A 6034-nucleotide genomic window follows, 5' to 3' on the forward strand; every position below is an offset into this window, starting at 1 on the left:
GAATATTTAAATCTGTATGGTTGGAATTTTATGTGTTTAGCCGACTTGCTCGCATATTAGTGGTAATCATAGGTTGAAATTGGTGTAGGGATTCGAACGTCGACTAAGAAATATTAGGAGAATGTCGCAGTTTTGTCTTTTCTTAAGTTGTTCACGGATTTTTTAATTCCTAAAGAGACTGAACATAGAACTCGATCGGGACCTTCATTTGCCCTGTCTATCCTGATCTATCGATCGGTATAATGGTTCAGTTACTTAAAATTCAAAATTCGAAAATTCATCAATGAGTAACATGCATAATAGTAATCGATAAGGCGATAACTAGTTTAGTGCTCATAAAGGTCAATAAATTAAACAAAACTCAATAATCTTTAAAATAAATATAAAATATATGGGAATGTATACATAATAGTTACCGATAACTAGTATTTATAGTGGTCATAAAGGTCTATAAATTAACTAAATGGCGCTACGTAATGTTCCAAATGTGGTCCATAAAAAAACTTTTAAATGATCCCACACGACATGGTTGTCTCTTCAACAAAACATCTGGTGGTCGATAGGCTTTGATTCAATGGTATACTATTCATGATTCATGCCACAGTGATGGATACGACCTCAGCTAGCTCCCACTGTTCAATCTCAACGACAAGGCATTCCGCACATACGAATTCGTCTAGTTTTCATAATTTTCGCCTTTTAGTTGCACACCATCATTATGATGCTTCATATTCCAGAAATGCATGCGCGTAACCGAGAAACGATGAAAGTGACAGATTTTATCAACATTACTATCGGTTATGTCATGTTCGTAAAAGTACCAGATTTTTATCCCTGAACTCATTTTTAGTCTTTGCGTCTGTAACGTAGTTCTAATGCCAATATGCCAACAAGGTTATGAGTATACAGCTTTACCCGTTACATTCCACTTAACCAAGATAAGTATGATATAGACTGAGCCCTAATTGTATCGCGCTATACAACCATAAGATAGAAACAGATACACTATATGACATATATAACATTATTTGAAAATTTTAATACATCAATATATATATAAAGTGTTAGTGTTTCTTGAACAGAACGGCTCTCCACGAGCTTGTAACAGGGTGGCGGATCAAATAGGCCTCCAAACTTGTGGTTTGGAGTCTTTTGGCCCTTATATGATTACTACTATGTAATTTGTATACCAAATTGGTCACAGGCTGTTGAAACCGATAAATGGAAAGTATAATTACCTTTACTCTATCTTAAGATAAAAAGGAGAAAACAGTCAAAGCTGCCGACAAACCCAACCTATAAAAAAGCTAAGTAGAAACCTTTCATTTTTAACATTCATGCTTTAGTTAGATGTGAGGAAGACTAAGATAAAACCATGTACATAGACGTGGTCTAACAACTACTATGCTTACTATGGGCTTCCACCAATCTTGGTTTACTTATTTAATCCAAAAAAAAATGAAATCATTTCTCAAACTTCACTATTGCATCTATCAATTTTTGCCAGCCACTAAAAACAATATTAATATATTTGGTTGCGGTGTCTTGTTGGGTAATAATTCTATTTAAGAATAATGTCACAAGGTGCATTAGTGGGATCTTATTATTTCCTATTAATTAATTGATAACATGTTTCATGTCCCGTATGGTTTATATATAATGGAGTGGTTAAACTAAAATGTTGTCATTCTCTTAAAATCTTACAAACCCAAAAAGATCTGCATAAATACAAAAAAAACCAAGATTTCTAAAGATTAAAGACGTAATTAGTAACTAGGTTACATAGAAACTGAAACGGACGAAACGTTTTGAAAACAAAAAACGATTTTTTTCTATAATTAAGAAATGGAAATGTTTTGGAAACGTATGTGTATATATCTTGATATATATGTATATACATAATAAAACACAAACATAAAACCTATACCAAAAGGAATATCTATAACAACACAAATTCGAAACATAAATATCAAAATAGTTGAATTAAAACACTAATAATATTATATATTCATATGTATTATGAATATATATTTTCAAATTATTTTATTTATTAAGTTCCTAAGCTAAAAAAAAGTTTTTATCGTGTTTCCAAAACGGAAACTGAATTTCTATCGTATTTCCAAACATAAATTTTTAGGAATCGTTTTTCCATGGTTTGTTTCCGTGTTTCCACGAGTTTCTGCTACCGAAACATTTCAGAAACGGAAAACGTACCATAAAAAGAATTTTTATGCAATATAAATTAGTAATATTGTTATATTCTAGAATAAGGTAAACAAATGCTATAAAAGTATAGATCGACAAGAATTTAATTCACTATCAAAAGTGAAGACAACCCAAAAAAGGTTTCCATGAATTCAAGTGATCTCTTCATCGATATTGTCGGAATTTTTAAAATATCTTAAAAATTTACAAAGAAAAATAAAAATAATAACAAACAAAGACTTTGTTGTAAACCACCACCATAGCCAAAGCACCTGAAATAAAATAAAAAACAAATATCTAACCATTTTCAATTTTTTTTTTTTGTATTTTACTATTTTCGACCACAAATAAAAAACAGCTTTATGCATTTGACATATTAAATGCGACGAATAATTTACGTTTCTAATCATTTTCTCAAAATTCCTTATTTCTCTTCCTTCCTTAGCCATTAGAAAGGAAAAAAAAAAGTCAAAAAAAAGAAAAACAAATACAACCAGAAAAAATTCGATTTTTTTTTTCTTTCATCTTCTTTCTTCTTCATCTCTCTGTTCTCATAGTCCTGAGTTCATATTTTGCAGAGTACACAAAGAATCAAAAATATCCTGTAACCAGTCTGGTCTTTGCTGTAAACTATTCTCTTTTTATGAGTATAGTTTTTGCTATATTTTATTCAAACCAAACCCAAACCCAAACCCAAACCCCAACACTCAAAATCTGAAAAAGAAAAAAATCAGTTTCTTGATCTATTCATTACCTTGATCAGTCTTTCATGGGACCGTTACTTCTACTAGATTTCTTGTCTTAAAGGTAAATAAATTTTATTGTTTCTCTCTCACTTTTTCTGTAGTTTGGTCTTTTCTTGATCTTAGAAAGTTTCCATCTTTACTTTGTTTCCAACTTCATATAACAAATACAAAAACCCTAATTTTGTGATTTCTTTCTTCCGGATCTGTTCCATTTTCAGGTTTTGTTTTCCTCTGTTGAATCAAAATGGGTAATGTAAAGTTCGGAGCTTTCATCTTGATTTCAACGATTTCGATCTTGATTTGCATCTGCCATGGATTCAAACCTCAAGACAATTACCTAATCAACTGTGGCTCATCAAGCAATGGAACCTTAATGAGTCGAGTCTTCATGTCTGATAAGCTCTCTTCGAACTTGCTTACTTCTCCCAAAGAGATCCTCGCTGGCGAAGGCTCAGACGTTTACCAGACGGCAAGAGTCTTCACCGGAGTCTCTACTTACAAATTCTCTGTTTCTCCTGGTCGTCATTGGGTTCGTCTCCATTTCAATCCTTTCGATTACCAAAGCTTCAAAATGAGTTCAGCTAAATTCGCAGTTTCGTCTCAGTCTCATGTGCTTTTGAGTGATTTCAGTGTTAGTAGTGCTAGACTTGTGAAAGAGTACTCTTTGAATGTTGACAAAGATGATTTAGTCCTCACGTTTACTCCCTCCGGTGGTTCGTTTGCGTTTGTGAATGCTATTGAAGTTATCTCAGTTCCTGATACATTGATCACTGGTACACCAAAGTTGATAGGCAACCCTGCGCAGAGTCAAGATATATCTTTACAAGCTCTTGAAACGATTCATAGAGTGAACATGGGAGGTCCGCTTGTATCGGCTAACAACGATACTCTTACGAGAACTTGGGTGCCTGACTCGAGTTTTCTCCTTGAGAAGAACTTAGCTAAGACTGTCTCTAAGGTTGCAACTGTTAACTATGTTAACGGTTACGCTACAGAGGACTCTGCTCCAAGAGTTGTTTACGGTAGTTGCACTGAGATGAACTCCGCGGATAACCCCAATAGCAACTTCAATGTCACATGGGAGTTCGATGTTGAGCCAGGCTTTCAGTACTACTTCCGCTTCCACTTCTGTGATATCGTTAGTTTGTCTCTAAACCAGCTTTACTTCAATCTGTATGTTGACTCAATGACTGCTGCTACTGATATTGATCTTAGCACTCTTGTGGATAGCACATTGGCTGGTGCATACTCGATGGATTTTGTCACGCAGTCGCCTAAGAGTTCTAATAAAATCCGTGTGAGCATCGGTCCATCGACTGTTCACACGGATTATCCAAACGCGATTGTGAATGGATTAGAGATCATGAAGATGAATAACTCTAAAGGTCAGCTAAGTACAGGGGCTTTTGTGCCCGGTAGTAGTAGTTCAAGCCCTAAGCAGAATCATGTTGGGATGATTATAGGTTCAACCATTGGTTCGTTGATTGCGTTAGTCTTCTTGGGATGTTGCTTTGTGTTGTATAAGAAGAGGAAACGTGGCCAAGATGGTCACTCAAAGACTTGGATGCCGTTTTCGATAAATGGAACTTCAGCTACAATGGGAAGCAAATACTCTAATGGTACTACGCTTACAAGTATAACTACCAATGCCAACTACCGTATTCCCTTTGCTGCTGTGAAAGACGCTACGAATAACTTCGACGAGAGTCGTAACATTGGGGTGGGAGGTTTTGGTAAAGTCTACAAAGGAGAGCTTAATGATGGCACAAAGGTAGCTGTGAAAAGAGGGAATCCAAAATCTCAGCAAGGGCTTGCGGAGTTCAGGACAGAGATCGAGATGTTATCGCAGTTTCGTCATCGTCATTTGGTTTCTCTGATTGGTTACTGTGATGAGAACAATGAGATGATACTGATATATGAGTATATGGAGAATGGAACAGTAAAGGGTCATCTTTACGGGTCAGGTAACCCTAGCTTAACGTGGAAGCAACGGCTTGAGATCTGCATTGGCGCGGCTAGAGGGTTGCATTACCTTCACACGGGTGACTCGAAACCGGTCATTCACAGAGACGTGAAGTCTGCAAACATATTGCTAGACGAGAACTTCATGGCTAAAGTTGCAGACTTTGGACTGTCCAAGACTGGACCTGAGCTTGATCAGACTCATGTAAGTACTGCTGTGAAAGGAAGTTTCGGGTATCTTGATCCTGAGTACTTCAGAAGGCAACAGCTCACTGAGAAATCCGATGTTTACTCCTTCGGGGTTGTTCTCTTTGAGGTTCTTTGTGCTAGACCTGTTATAGATCCAACACTTCCAAGAGAGATGGTGAATCTTGCTGAATGGGCAATGAAATGGCAGAAGAAAGGGCAGCTGGATCAGATCATCGACCAGTCGCTTCGCGGTAACATCAGACCTGATTCGTTAAGGAAATTTGCGGAGACAGGTGAGAAATGTTTGGCGGATTACGGAGTAGATAGACCATCTATGGGAGATGTGTTGTGGAATCTTGAATATGCTCTGCAGCTTCAAGAAGCAGTTATAGATGGCGAACCAGAAGATAACAGCACGAATATGATTGGTGAATTGCCTCCACAGATCAACAACTTCAGTCGTGGAGACACTAGTGTTAACGTTCCAGGGACAACGGGACAATTCGAGGAATCGAGCATTGATGATCTCTCTGGTGTTTCCATGAGTAAAGTGTTCTCTCAACTGGTGAAATCTGAGGGAAGCTAGTGAGGGGATTTTGGCGAATGTAGTGTGTGATTCTTACATACAGAAGCAGAAGGAAGCAAATTAATGTAAACCAGGAAAAGCATCAGTTTTTTTCTCAGATAGGATTTTTGTTCTCTGCTCGACCTGTTCTGTTCTGTTCTAAATCAGTGAAAAAAGTTTCCTCTGTTTCATTTTTATTCCTCTCTCTCTCTCCCTTTATCCCGAGTTTGTATTTTATTGATGTTTATTTGAAATTGTCTGAGATTTGTTTGTTCTTTTGTTTTTAGCACTCTTTGTTGTTTCAATTGTATTGTAATTTTAGAGAAGTCAAAATCTAGTCCTTTCATGTTCTTGTTTGGTTTGAAAA

At 36.3% G+C, this 6034-nt stretch overlaps 1 pseudogene across 1 annotated transcript; it reads left to right on the top strand.

The window, feature by feature from the left end:
- The first annotated feature begins 2470 nt into the window (after positions 1-2470).
- On the top strand, positions 2471-6034 carry LOC104790861 (receptor-like protein kinase HERK 1 pseudogene; annotated as a pseudogene). Its single transcript, XR_015559009.1, has 2 exons — positions 2471-3012; positions 3170-6034. The product of XR_015559009.1 is annotated as a receptor-like protein kinase HERK 1 pseudogene (transcript).

This window comes from Camelina sativa, chromosome 6 (genome assembly GCF_030686135.1).
Source record: "Camelina sativa cultivar CO46 ecotype springtype chromosome 6, ASM3068613v1".
Classification (NCBI taxonomy): Eukaryota; Viridiplantae; Streptophyta; class Magnoliopsida; order Brassicales; family Brassicaceae; genus Camelina; species Camelina sativa.